The sequence below is a fragment of the Pinus tabuliformis genome, chromosome 1_2 (genome assembly GCF_031772625.1).
Source record: "Pinus tabuliformis cultivar Carrire ecotype Pingquan chromosome 1_2, CPIR1, whole genome shotgun sequence".
Taxonomy (NCBI): domain Eukaryota; kingdom Viridiplantae; phylum Streptophyta; class Pinopsida; order Pinales; family Pinaceae; genus Pinus; species Pinus tabuliformis.
The window spans coordinates 837,749,943-837,765,025 of NC_142298.1; the positions used below are offsets into that span (position 1 = coordinate 837,749,943).

At 37.5% G+C, this 15,083-nt stretch overlaps 1 pseudogene; it reads left to right on the plus strand.

Moving 5' to 3' along the window:
- The window catches only part of LOC149208536 (uncharacterized), a 176,994-nt pseudogene extending 165,582 nt beyond the window's left edge, over positions 1-11,412 (plus strand).
- Positions 11,413-15,083: the final 3,671 nt, after the last annotated feature.

Here is a 15,083-nt window from a genome sequence, read left to right on the forward strand (position 1 = left end):
TAAGGGATTTCTGACCTTACTAACATTTGACTAAATGAACAGTCTTAACTTTACCCTTTGTGTTTCAACAACTCCAAATGTTGTGTGATACTAACCCTAACAAGATAACTAAATATAAATTATAAAAATTTCTAGTGAACATCACTGATTAGAAAGCATTGTTGTAGATATCATATTGATTGTGTATGAGTTGTATTGTAACCATTTTAATTTCACTAACTAGAAAACAGGTATAGACTAAATGTTTGTCCTTGCATATTCGTGTTGTTAGAACAGGTGAATGGCAGTATTCTACCAGCTTCTGTAATATACGTATATGTTGATGGTGCCAGACCCACCAACATGTCAGGGAATCTCCTTGGTAAGAAGTCCCAATTAGACCTCAGACCGTTTGGTGTAGGATTCCCAACAGTGGGTCGTACGGTAATGCCTTGACTGCAATTTTGCATAGAGACAAGTAAGATGACTCTGTTGGTAGCAAGGGTGTGACAACTGCAATGATTCAAGGAAGGTGTATGAGAGGTTCTAACACACGGGGGTTGAGATGAGTGTGCCCCTTGGAGACCTATGATAGCACTGAGTTAAGAAGGGAACACACGAGCAAAGATGCATCACAACATGGAAGGAAACTTAGCTAGCAATCCAAAGTGATGGTTAAACCAACAACACATTTTAGAAATATTCATACATACATACATATATAGCTATACATGCATGCGTAAGTAAACAGATACAATTTCATTTAGAGTAAACCAGATACCATAGAATACAATACAATATATGCATTAAACGTGTTGGCTCTTGTTATATTAAGAAGTGTAAGTTCCAATCATACAATACATCCATGTCCAACAACTAGTTTCGACAGTGGAACATTACAGCCACAACCGCTAGATCCTCCAAAGAGATGTACTAGCTTTACACAGTGGAGAAGCCAAGGCTCATTACAATACATTCCAAGCTCTCTCCAAGATAGTCTTATCAGAAGCTTGGCTAACCAAAAATCCTTTACAATGAGTTATGAGGGACTATTTATAGCAAAGGGTGTGGTGACCCTTGACATTCCCCTATGTGACAGTTCATCTACCCTCATGACTCTTCATCTACTCTACAACTGTTACATCTAAATATCGACACTTGACTTACACTTGACAAGACATTACATTACAATGCACATGTACCCATGTGAGACAAAATGGCTTGACCAAGCCATGCTAGACATCACTATGACTTAGACAAGCATGGAAGTCCAACTATTCAACACCCTCATGATGATCAACACTAACATACTGATGCCAAGATCGGTAGTCTGCAATGGTGTCTATGTGCTCCAAGGTGACATATTTCTAGAACCTGACTCTTTCCTCCATAGAATCTGGGTACACTACTTGGGATCCTCTGTCCAACTCGTCTGAAAGCATGTGCATCATTATCTTCCATGCATTCAGACCAACAACATACTTGTGCATGTTGTAGGCACTGATGGGAAAGTCTAGGTTGGTGACAATGTGCATCAACTCGTCAAAGTATGAGTCAAGCTCTAGTTGGACCTGTGCCTTTGTCTTCACCTAGGTGTGAGTCCCCATAGATGGGATTGCATGTGTGCGCACCACAACATCCATACTCTTGAATACATGTGCATGGGAGGCCTGTATACTAGTGATGAGTTGTGGGAGCTCTTCATAGTTCCGGAACTGACTCCAGATATGTGCCTTCAGCTTGACCACACTAGCCTTCATCATCTTAGGCAAGTCAATCGGGGCTCCCTTGTATCTCATCGTCCATGTTTGCATGTAGTCAACAGCAGCATGCAAGTTTGCCAAGATACGTGCTCTTCTAGCACATCATTGCTACCATCCATTGAGATGGATGACTACCTTATGAACGATACCAAACTTGGAGTACAACACTCACATAACTGTGTCAAGGGAAAATACTTCATCCAGTATTTCCGTCCTCAGTTCAGCTTAGGCAGATGCTGTCACCAACTCTCCTCCTTGCTTGGCTGTCTGAAGTTCCTTAGTCATTCACTCATTTTCAGCTATCAAAAAGCCAACACTTGAGCTAGTGGTTTCGGCATACACTTTGGTAGCATCAGCCAAGGCTGCTGGATTTGCGCACATTAGACACGATCACTCATTCCTCAACTTACGAAGGAGATGCATGATCATCTGGAGTCAACACTCTACGAGACTGCACAACTCTATGTTGAGATTCGTTGAATGAGATGTTGTCATCTCTCCTTCTGGCTGATCTCCAAGGATCTCGATGCCTCCTTGGTCACTTGAGACTTGCTCATATTTTGGATGTGGTGAAGCAGGTAAGTCGACCTCTTGGTGGTGAGGCATAAGGTCGATCTCCTGTTCCAATTCCTATTGCTCCATATTCATATCCAACTGTCGAAGTGCTTGTTCTATCTCATGAGTGAAGTCCTACTCCTGTGATGGTTCACCCTGTCTGCCTAATGCCAGCTGATCTGATGAGTCTACTACTTGTACGGGCATTGTTTAATCTATTTGCACATGTTTCACCCCCTGCTATACCTATTGTTGTTGCGCTTCCCTTTCCTATTTGCGCATCTCTTGTTCCTTCTGGAGTTGCTCCTTCATCTCATGCAACTCCTTCTCTATTTCCTCCATTCTTCTCTTATCGTTCTGCCTTTGCACGATTCTCTTATCGTGTTGTTGCCTCTTTGCCTTTATAGCCAAAGTTTCTTTCTTTGCAAGTGGATCTGCTTAGAACTTGCAGCTTTTCTCTTCCTCCATGCGATTGACAATCTTCCTCTTTCCCTTGTCATGCACTGGTATGTTCACCTCTACTGCTTCTAGTGCTCTCCGAGATGCTACTTCACGTTGCTTTACTAACCACTCCACATCGAAGCTGACTTGTTCATTAGTTCTGGAGAAATTGTAGCAATATCTCGATGGGTCCTCCTTCGCCCAATGAAATGCCTCGTGGATCTAGTTGAACTGTAATCTCGTGCAGTGATCTTTCACAAGACAATGTGGGTCATACAAATGGTAACTTCAGAGGTCAAATGGATACTTCTTCATCTGTTTTGCTTCGACATCCGCTTGCTTGAAACTCAGGATCTCGTATAACCCAATCCACAATGTAAGAGCGGGCCAAGGTGCCTTCTTCTTCTGGTTCAGTCTAGTTGTCAATCCTACCGAGATGTGATATGATACTTCTTGCATGATGAGTATGTCCAAGGAAAACTTTGGTAGAACATGTAGAGGCTTCTCCACGCTGAAAATTCGTATGAAGGTGCTGGATGGTGAGGCATACAAATCAACAATGTCTATCAGTGCCTATATTGTTTCCTTCAACATGAAGGGTGGATCATGTTCGAATATCATCTTATAAACTTGGGTGAAAAAATGATCGGACAGCTGTGTGATAACTCTTCTAAAGCTTCATTCGGACAAAAACTTATAATAAGTGTTCATAGCAGTCTCCATCGGTGACCATGCCCAATTCAAGCCCGGGAACTCCTATCGAGCAACGATTGCATCTAAGATGTAAGTGGACATGTAGATATCTACTTGCATAACTTCAGGTGACTGTCAAACCCTTGTTACCTATTCCTTTAGCTGATGAGCCAACATGTTGGACTAGTTACATGGTTTTACTTCTTTGGCCAATTGGTCTAGCACGATCGCCCAACTCCATGTGAAGGTTTTTGTGCTTTTTTTACCATACAGTTGACATGAAAATATGACCAAGTATTGATACACCTTTTGTAGTATCTTTGTCTTGTAGATCTAGTTGGGTTTTATCCTGAATCTAGCTGGATCCTTAACCCAGTTCTTCAAGATTTATCTCAAGTTGGCACTTCTGCTAGGTAAGATGAAGGGAGTCTCCATGATAGTCACAAGCTCCAACATCTGATAAATCTCATCATAATCGTGTGCCCAGAAGGTTGCAATCTTCATCCCGTTGACACTGCTCAAAGTCATCGTCTCGGGATCAGTGTGCGAGACAATCTAGTGTATCATGTCCACACATGGGAACACAGGTTATCTGCATGAAATCTAGCACAAGTCGGACTTGTGAATGTTCACATACACCTGGTAGTATTCTAATTCTTCCCCAAAAGTGCCTGTGATTGCATCATTGACCTCCTTCCATTTCATCTTGATGTCCTTATCTAGAAACAACTTCGTGTCTTCATATATTGGTAGAATGGAGGACACTCGCTCAACTGCTGCTCTAGTTGCACTCTCGTTAGTGTATTTTGATCTTGCTCTCTTGGAGGCCATTGATCCTATACTTCTAAGAGGTGGATGAACACTTGAAATATCTAGAGACAAAGCAACATGCATGGCAAGAAATCTGTCAGTGAAAACCAAAGCAATTTCGGGGAATGACATAACACATACCTGGGGAATGATAGGAAAGGATTGCGCAATATCTTCTGGGAAGCTAGGAAATTGGCTACCAGACTTGTGAAAAAGTAATTCTGGACTATCTGGGGAGGCTGTCTGGCTGCTAGATTTGCACAATGCGCAATCCAGGTTGACTGTTGAATACTAGAATTACACAATTTGCAATTCTAGCTGGCAATGACTACAGGGTCAGTGACTGCATTGTGCAATTTTCTGGGCCATGAGTCACTGTCCCTGAGAAATGTGAAAAGCAAGCCTAGAGGACAACTCCTGGGTAGAAATGTGCATTTCTAAAGAGGAAGACAGATCCTTCCTTCTCCTGATTGTGCAATGTTGTCTTGGTGAGGCAAAGTCCAGGCCAAGGCGCCCCAGACCTGCTGACGGACAACTGAAAGCAAACCTGAAATTGAATGCATGGTGATACTAAGTGAAAGCATAAGTGATTTATCATTTATGCAAACATTGAATTAATGATTCAGAAAACATAACAACATGCAAGTGGGTGAAGGGAGTCACCGAATCGGTGACCGTTCGTGCAAAACAATTTCATGCATGCGACAACAGTGAGATAGCAAAAAAAACTGAAACGACACTAGTACAAGCTAGTATACATATAAACGGCAGCAAGCATTCAAAGAAATAAATAAAATAGCACTCACACAAGCAAAAACACAAAAAGCGACAGAAATGCTGAAAAAGACAAGTTGAGACCACTTACCTGTGAATAGCTGAGCTAGATGTGTCGAAGAGTCTTGGATGTGCTATGGGATGTCAAAGGTCCAAGATCATTGTGAAAGAATGAGCTGTGATGCATTGAATAAATAATTTTTCACTCACAACGTGCATGCCACAAATCTAGGAAAAAGTGACACTTGGAGGAAAGATTCTAAAACTAACTTTGCATGTAACCTCCAACTGCTAAAAATAGATCCCTAAATCAAGGGATTTTTTTTGCATGTTTCCTTTTGCTATTCCAAGAAAAAGAAATCCATGCATGCAAGTCAATTTTCCTTAGTCCCAGGTGGAACTGGTCAATCTAACTGCACATGCAAGAGGTTGCTCAACTACTGGGAGAAAATGCACATTTCTTGGTGTGAGTTGGGTTGGATGCCTAATGTAGAAAGGCTACACCGATTACACAAATCCAGAATTTAAACAATTAAAACCCATGTTTACCAAACTATCAAACCCTGATCTCTTGCGTGGATCCCAAACAAATTAAAATCCAATTCAAAGCTTATCACGTCCGAATAAAATGCTGACCAGCACGCATCTTCCGGAGCAATATCCATCGGATATCGTCCATTCATAATGAATTGCTATGATTGATTCAGAATTCAACTGGATTAAATCACATTCCATAAAATATCACATCTGAAAGCTGGATTAAACTGTGTGCATCTTCCGACGCGATTACCGTCAGATCACTTCAACGATCATGATCGATTTATCAATTAACTCGATTTTATAATGTTATCTGTTTCGTTTCTTGTGTTAAAGTGTGTGCACATTCACCAACAAACATTGTCGATCTTCTCCCAAATAGATCATCATTGATCCACCTTGTGATCAATGATGATTTGTTAGTCCATTCAATCTCTATCTTCTTTCAATTGGCAATCAACAAATTAAAGCCTTTTTCCAAGCGATCCTCAAATTCCAGACTCCACTAAAGGTTTTAATTTCACACACAATTTCTTGTATTTAATAAAGGATTCAGCCTATGATTTAAAGAATCAACGAAACCAAATCACATAAGAAAAGATCATGCAAAAACAAGTCTTAAACACAAAACTCCTTTCATTCATAACAATATTTACATATATATATTCAGAACATCTCGTGCTATGATCTATTCTCCACACTACTTAGCTTTCTTTAACACTTGTTTCTCACTCTCCTCGCAGGCTTACATTTATATATTAATTACATAATTATTGATTATACTAAATCCATGATTTTTCCCATAATTTACTCAACTAATTCCTATTCAACGATCTCGTAATCCCTAAGATCTCTATGATATCTACACATATCAATTATCCCTGATATTCTCACATAGTTGAGAATATTCACAACTAAAAACCTCACACATAGATTTCTCACTCAATCTATACAAGATTCCTAAAAATAATTAAAAACATCACACCCTAAATCAACCAAATGAACAATAGACTCCTGTCTATGTGGTCTGTCACTTTTCTGTAGTAATGTGATAGCTACAAGTCTGAATGACTTGCTACCTCTAGGATTCCGAACTCTGTTTTGTTGATGGTCCTTCAAAGGAATAACTTCATCATGTAGTCTGGCATTAAATTCATAGAATAATATCTTCAGAAAATAACTAAACATGATTCTCAACTTTCCATACCTCATCATCCTCTGTTCTGGAAATATAGACTCGTAAACTGCATGTGGAAACTTGAAGACCCATTTTCCTGGTTTCCAAATTTTGAACGAGTCTCGAACCGTTTCACGTTTGCACATATAGCTTTGCTAGGTAACTATGTCGTGCTGAGATTAGTAAGAACTAAATCTGAAATTTCACCATCATCATCATGCCAAATTTTGTATATCTGTAAAGCAATTTTCTCCACCATGCTCTAGGAGTAATTCCTCTTTGTTAATCACATCAACATAGTGGATGTTCTCTATGGTGTCCTTTCCTCCTTTTGATACAGTTTCTTTGGTCTCAACTTCTTTGGCTTTTGTCTCTTTAGCTGTTGTTTCCTTCTCTAATTGAGCTGCAAACTCAACTTCATGGAATGAAAAACAATCATCCCAATTTCCTTTAGGTTCACAAAAGACTTCTTGATCATAACAATGGTCATTAGCTATCTCTATAGCAACAAATTCCTTATTTAGTACCATACCTATATTCATAGACAAACTATCAGTTTTAAAGATACCAAACTTTTCGGTCTCTTTTGATGCTTCAAGCACCAAATTCCCACCATGGGATTCCTAGGTTTCAGCAAATCCTCTTTGTTGTGACTCAATTCCTATGATTCTCTCCTTCTCCAACAAAGAAATATGTATTTGTTCAAGTTTGTTCATCAACATAGCATTCCATTTCTGTTGCAATAGATTCCACTTGACCTGTTTCCTTATTCTCCATCCATGTCTTCGGTCTTCATTCTCTTTCTCTTGAAACCATTCCTGTAGTATATTCAACTCTGCTCTCATCACTACAATACTTATCCTATGCTCTTCATGACTTATCTAAAATTTATTTGAACCTTTCCTAAGTTTATGCATGTTCATTTTCACTAATTCTTCAATCTCAAATCAATATTCAAAATTCAATAAAAGGAAATATTTACCTCAATCAAATTCTAAAACTGACTCCTCTTTTTTTCCCTTTGCTTCCGCTGTGCCTCTGATTTTCCTTGTCATATGCTTTCTTGGTCTCTCGTAACAACATTCATGAGCTGCAACAAAACCTCACTTTTCCAGGAAAACTAGTGTCCATTCAGAGCTGCTAGTCCCACTAAGACGGGTAGCTATCTTAGAAGCAAACAATTCAAAGTAACTTGTGTTTTCCTTTATGACAGATAGATGAGAGAGAAGTAGAGAGTACCAACCTCAGTCTTTCGCTTGGCTCCTTACTTGTTTCCTCTCTTCTTTGATAAAGCTTCACCACTCCTTTCTCACTTTTCCCGCTTCAAAGAACACCTGTAGAGTCAAAGCAGCAAAATACCATCAAAGCATAGAGATCTATAACCATAAACAATGTAGAATCAGATGTACATTAAGCATACAAATGCATACACAAATACAAGATTCGGAAATATACAAGTATATGGAGGAAAACCTGAATAGCTTTATTGATAGAAGTAGTAGAAGAGATGATTACAACCCAACCGTTTGATCCAGCATCATCCTCTCAGCATGAAAGCCATCTTCACCTCATAAAAAGAAAGATTACCCAGCAATACAATGTCTCAAAGAGAAACCAACAACACTTCCTTACAAATTACAAAATTCCAGCCTCTAAATCTCTAGGATGAGGAATCCATATATAGATATTTGCAAGGGGGTGAGTTAGCTTCTGGGATTTTGATTAGTGTCATTTCACTGATAGTTCTTGGTTCCACTTGGATATTTCATGATCTCTTACTCATCCCTGGGCAAATTCAGAGAGGCAAGTGTCATATGAGCAGTTTCTAGATGATTCTCTGAGTTTCCACCTAGCAAAATGCCTCTGCCATTTGTTTGCTCTCACTCATCGCACCCTATAGAAGGGCTTTTCAGTATGCATCGCACCCTTTGTGTGTAGCAAGTGAGATTCATTGCACCCTCAGCATGGAGCAATCTGTATGGTCCAGTTTTGACCAGTTTTGAGCGGTTTTTAAAGGAGAACTTCTGGGAAATGATGTAATCAGTTGACCTTGATCCTTTAGGGTATGAAACAACACTTTTATGGGTTTGAGAGCCCTTGGTTTATTGACATATGTGATTGGGGTTTCAGTGCCCAAATATGCCTATAACACCTCTACAGTAGCAAGTTCTCCCTGCTACATGATACCTCACTAAGATTTTCTCCTCTGAGCTCAGTCTTTTGGCATTTCTCTGGTTCTCTTCTCTAGAACCATATGATCACTCCTTGATCTAGGCTACTGCAAATCTTCTCACCTTCCTCTGTTATTACTCTGCACAAAAATTATAAAGACTAACGCTAACAAATCTGCAATATAATCATACTTCACGTAGAATCTTCTTGTGCTCTGATACCACTTTGATGCAAAAAAGCTGCACTGATTACACAAATCCGGAATTTAAACAATTAAAACCCCTATTTACCAAACTATCAGACCTCGATCTCGTGCGTGGATCCCAACCAAATTAAAATCCAGTTCAAACCTTATCACGTCCGAATCAAATGCTGACTAGCACGCATCTTCCGGAGCGTTATCTATTGGATCTCATCCATTCATAATGAATGGCTATGATTGATCTGGAATTCCACTGGATTAAATCACAGTCCATAAAATATCGCATCCGAAATTTGGATTAAACTGTGTGCATCTTCCGACGTGATTACCGTCGGATCACTTTAACGATCACGATCAATTTATCAATTAACTCAATTTTATAATGTTATCGGTTTCGTTTCTTGTGTTAAAGTGCATGCACATTCACCAATGAACACCGTCGATCTACTCCCAAATAGATCATCATTGATCCACCCTGTGATCAATGATGATTTGTCAGTTCATTCAATCTTTGTCTGCTTTCAATCGGTGATCAACAAATTAAAGCCTTTGTCCAGGCAATCCTCAAATGCTAGACTCCACTAAAGGTTTTAATTTCACACACAATTTCTTGTATTTAACAAAGGATTTAGCCTATGATTTAAAGAATCGATGAAACCAAATCACATAATAAAATATCACAAAGAAACAAGTTTTAAACACAAAAATCCTTTCATTCATATATATATATATATTCAAAACATCTCGTTCTCTGATCTATTCTCCCCACTACTTAGCTCTCTCTAACACTTGTTTCTCACTCTCCTCATAGGCTTACATTTATAGATTAATTACATAATTATGGATTATACTAAATCCATGATTTTTCAAATAATTTACTCAACTAATTCCTATTTGAGGATCTCGTAATCCCTAAGATCTCTACGAGATCTACACATATCAATTATCCCTTATATTCTCACATAGTTGAGAATATTTCACAACTAAAAACCTCACACATAGATTTCTCACTCAATCTATACAAGATTCCTAAAAATAATTAAAAACATCACCCTCTAAATCAACCAAATGAACAATAATATTCTGAGCAGGATGCTCCTACATCAATGCCCAGGAGATTTGTGCAATTTATGGGCAGAGCAGCTGACTGCTACCCAGGATTACGCAATTCATGGGCTGAGCAGCCTTGCTGGGAAGAATCGCACAATTTTCTGGATGAAGCTTGACTGGCAGAATTACGCAATTCTGGGACCCAGTAGGCTGCCAGATAGAATTGCACAATTTCTGGAGGGAAGGCTAGTTTCTCTTTAGAATTGTGCAATTTCTTGATGGAGTTGCTCAGCCTATAGTTGGACCAAGTCCGAGAGGACAGCCTGTGAGGGGAGTGCAACAAACTCTGATGGATAGGATGTCTATCTGCAAGAAAACATTGAAGCTTGTGTACTTGACGAAGCAAGACAAGGTGTTGTGAAAGGTTGGTAGGGAGGCTCCAAAACGAAGCTAAGGCAAAATTTTGGAGGGTGGTTGTAGCTGCTACAACAGTATACTATGCATACTTGTGCTACAGTGGATTTTCAAGTGAACCTAGGGACTATTAACGCAATGGGATTGTTTCAATTGATACTCTCATTCTTGAGATGTTGACAGTAGTTTTGTCAGTGGTCTATTCTGTTGTTCATGTTAGATCCTCAATTTCATTTATTTCAACTCCAACATCTCCATGTAGATGTATTATTACCCTGATTCTCATGATATTGTTTCTTTTTTAGAAATACTTATGATATAATCTCATTGGCTAGGGGGTTTTTGAGCTAGAGACTTGGAATTAATACAAGCCTAATCACCTTCCTGCTTGCCACTAGACCACACTCTTGTGGGCTCTGCATATGATACTTGTTTCATTATGATTGTGCCCAAATTTTTGTAGTTGCAATGGTGTAGATAAAATAGTTTTCAAATCAATGTATTGTTTATTTAATGAAGGTGTGTGCTTGGAAATTTCATTTGAAGGTTATGAGAGGCCTTTGCTACAATCTAAAGATGTAGAGGAAGGACAGAAGGATGAAAAGAATGATGAGGGATGCCCTGTCACCTATTCTTATACCTTTTTCCATTTTATTTTTTCTCCTGCTAGCATGTACTCTACAATGCTTCTCACTGGTTGGACAAGCTCAACTAAGGACTCTGAAGAACTTGTTGTTATAGGTTTTCCTTCTATTTGGGTCTGTATTTGCACAGAGTGGATTACTGCAACATTGTATGTTTAGACTCTACTTGCTCCTATTTTTTTCCCAGATTGTGAGTTCTGATTTCTTTGTTAAAAATGTTCACTTGAATTGGTTAATATCCTAACAACTTATAGTCAATAAGTGGACATGAAGTACAAAAGGTCATCTTGTCATTCCACCCTCATGAAACATTAGACATTGCATGGTATTAAGTCTATGTTGTACAGTATCCTAGGCTTTGTTTCATATTGTTGATCTTCAAAAGTATTTGAGTTTTGTATATGTAATTTTAACTTTTATAATGATGTTTGTGATAAAAATAAATTAAAACTTGAGATCTTTTTTCTTTTCCTAGTTTCTAGTCATCCAGCTTTTTCAAAATTTTCATTTTCATGCTAATGTGGACTTGATTTCAATGTTTGTCTTTTGAAAACCAAAACAACTCGATACTAGTATCCAATTAAAACTGTAAAGTTTCCCCTTCCATTTGTATGGAAAGTAGGCCAAATTTTTTATTGTTCTAGGTGATGCTCTAGAGGCAGATGCCCCAAATAGCTACCTACTTTCACCAAGTATAGTCGTAGTTACACAAAGATACTATATCAAAACCTTCCAAGATTTGGCTTACAATCTCTTCCTCTCCAAGATTTAGCTTATCATCTCTTCTTCTAAATCAAGAATGTATGTTACTTGTTACAAGAGGTTTCTTGTACATGCTTAATATTTTTTTTATTCTTGATTAGATAAAATTGGTTATCTATCAACTTGGAAGTGTTTTCTCAACATATATCAATAATTCAAGGTGTTTTCAACGACTTTTCTCCATGGAAACCTTCACATATGGCTATATACTAATTCTCTCTAAAATTTTGGTGTAGCTTTGACTGTGTGAAAGGTAAATATCAATATAAATATATTTCTGAGGGAAATAGTAGAGAAAATTGGAGATGAAAATTTTGATTCAAAATTTAAAATTAAATATTTAGGGTTTAAAGTTAAAATCTAAAATTTAAATAAAATACGGATAACGGATTTACACAAGTATTAAAAAAAAATTAACAAAAGATAAAATAAGAAAAAAATTCTAACATTGCAAATTCCTTTTTGAATTTCTTTTGTTTATTTGTTGTTTTCTCTTGAGAATTTTTCAACTTGTTCTAACTTTTTCTGCCTATTTTTGTTGCTTTTTTTTCCTTTTGAAGCTCATAGTTTCCTAATTGACACATCTAATCTAAAGAGGATGCCTAATTACTTTATTATTTTCCCGTGCTGAATGATCTTTATTTTCCCATTTTTTTATGTTCATGTTTGTCTTTATTTTTTATTCTCCTATAACACCTACCTGAACTGAAGAAACTCTTAGAATTAAAAATGAAAACAAATATAATTGGAAATTAGGAAGTTGAGTTTTTAGGAGCTCATTTCTATTGTCGAACAACTCAGTCATGAAATTTCCTAGTTCATTTTGGTTTTTGTGGGACATAATAGAGAATTATAATTGCAAATTCTTTTGTATTTCTTTTTGGTGGCTTCGGGGATGTAGAGGATAAAATTTTTTCCATCCTCTATGGCTTGATTTATGCAAATTGTATAGGGCCATTTTCCTTGGGCTAATCTGACTCTGAACTGTATTTTCATTGGGACTTTAGGGTGCTCAAATTATATAGGCTGAATTTGTCCTTTATAATCACTGTTAAAGGTAACTATTTCATGCAAGTTTGTGGCTACAAATTTTCTGTGAAGTAGAATTCTTGTAGGCTAATACAAGTTTATAGCTACTTATAAGTTATAGCATAGATTGCAAATATTTTAAAGCAAATAAGAGCTATAACAATGCCCGAGGGATTATATCAATCCTAGAAAAACTGATAATTCAAGACTTAAGTGAGCAATCATCTCTTAGACTAACATAATCTCCAAACTAAATTCTCATATTTCCATTTTGTATCAGAATTCTGAATAGTTGTCATTTGGGTTGAAATTTTATATCAGGTGACCTCTGCAAGTGTTAGAAATAGTTTATACACACAAGGGACACCACAGGTGAAACGATTTAGTCCGGAAAGAAATCAAAGTATGCTCAGTGCGAAAATAGTTTATGTGGTTCTTGAAGCTCAACACTAGGCTTCTATAAGTGTAGTAGTCCAGAATATTAACCAGAAAAGAAAAGATGTTGTATTTGAGATAGTTGGGTACCTTCTAGAGGAGATAAGGGACCAAAATACCTACAACATGTTCTGTAAAGATCTCTCTGATGCTAATATATTCATTGGATCTTTGATATTTGTCAAGGAACTTCCTCAAAAGGTAAAGGCTGCAATGGAGACTGAAAAAGAAAGACTAGATATTGTCTTGGTTTTCCCTTTAATGCCAAAGGTGATGAGACTAATTAAACTAGGTTCTTTTAGTATGTCATAGTTGGTCCAATCCAAAATCCCTTTCTTTCAAATGTTTAAAAGAAAGAAGAAGTCAACAGGATTTTATGAAAGCATGTGTAAGCTTGTTAGGACCCTACCCAAAGTCCTCAAGTATTTTCCAAGCGACAAGGCTCAGGATGCTAGAGCCTATAATGCAAGATTGCAGTTCTGGCTAGGTGGATCCCCACAGAATCTTGAAAACTTCTTTAAGATGATTTTTGGGTTGTATATGTCTTCTCTCAATAAAACATAATTATATTTGATTGAAACATTTGTCTATTTGGACATAGAAATATTGCACCCTCTGGATCCTTGTATGTATGATGATGTTAAAGAGTATTTCAATTGGTATGACACCAAAAAGGATGCATTGAGAAACTCAAAAACCCAAATGCACCAGTCATTGGCACCACCTTGCAAAGAAGCCACATTATTACTAGTGATGATAGTCACTAAGTGTCCATTGTGATTAAATTGGAAGCCAGAGGTGCAAAGGTTGTGAAAATATTTTCAAGTGGATTAGAGTTTTCCACCCCTGTGGAGCGTTTCTTGTATGATATAATAGCAAATAAATCTCTTATTGATGTTGTGGTTTCCTTGACTGGGTTTTCACTTGTGGGTGGACCTGCTAGATAGGATCATCCTCCTGCTACACAAGCTTTTTCCAAGATTGATGTTCCCTACATTGTGACCTTGCCACTAGTGTTCTAGACTACATAGGAATGGATTAGCAACACTTTGAGATTGCACCAATTCAACTTGAATTGTTGGTTTCTCTTCCTGAGCTTGATGGTAGTTTGGAGTTGATTGTTTTCTTAGGCCGTGATGCAAGAACATGTAGGTTTCGTTGTTTTTCTGAACTCTATTTCACAAAGTTCAATAATTAGATAACATGTTAACAATCTAATCTGTCCAAAATTGTTAAACTTGTTTTGAAACTCATATTATAATTACATCGATGTCAGAATGTCAAAACAGGGCCATGGTACCATACAAATATATAGGATCAAATTTTCTCTCGATCCATTGCAGGGTTCTTTCGAAGTGGCTGTAAAAAATTGTTACTAACTACTTCATATTGATGTGTAGGAAAGTCCCATGCACTTCATAAGTGTGTTGAACAACTTTGTACAAGGGTTATCAAGTGGGCTTAACTAAAGTGAATAGAAAAGGTGATCATGTTAAAATTACATCTCAATTTGTTTTGCATGTTACAACTTGATTGAGATAATTGAATTTACTTATAATGACAGGCTTCACTAATGCAATATATTATTAGTTACATGTCTACAGGAGGATACGAAAATAGCCATAACTATATTTGTCTTCCCACTT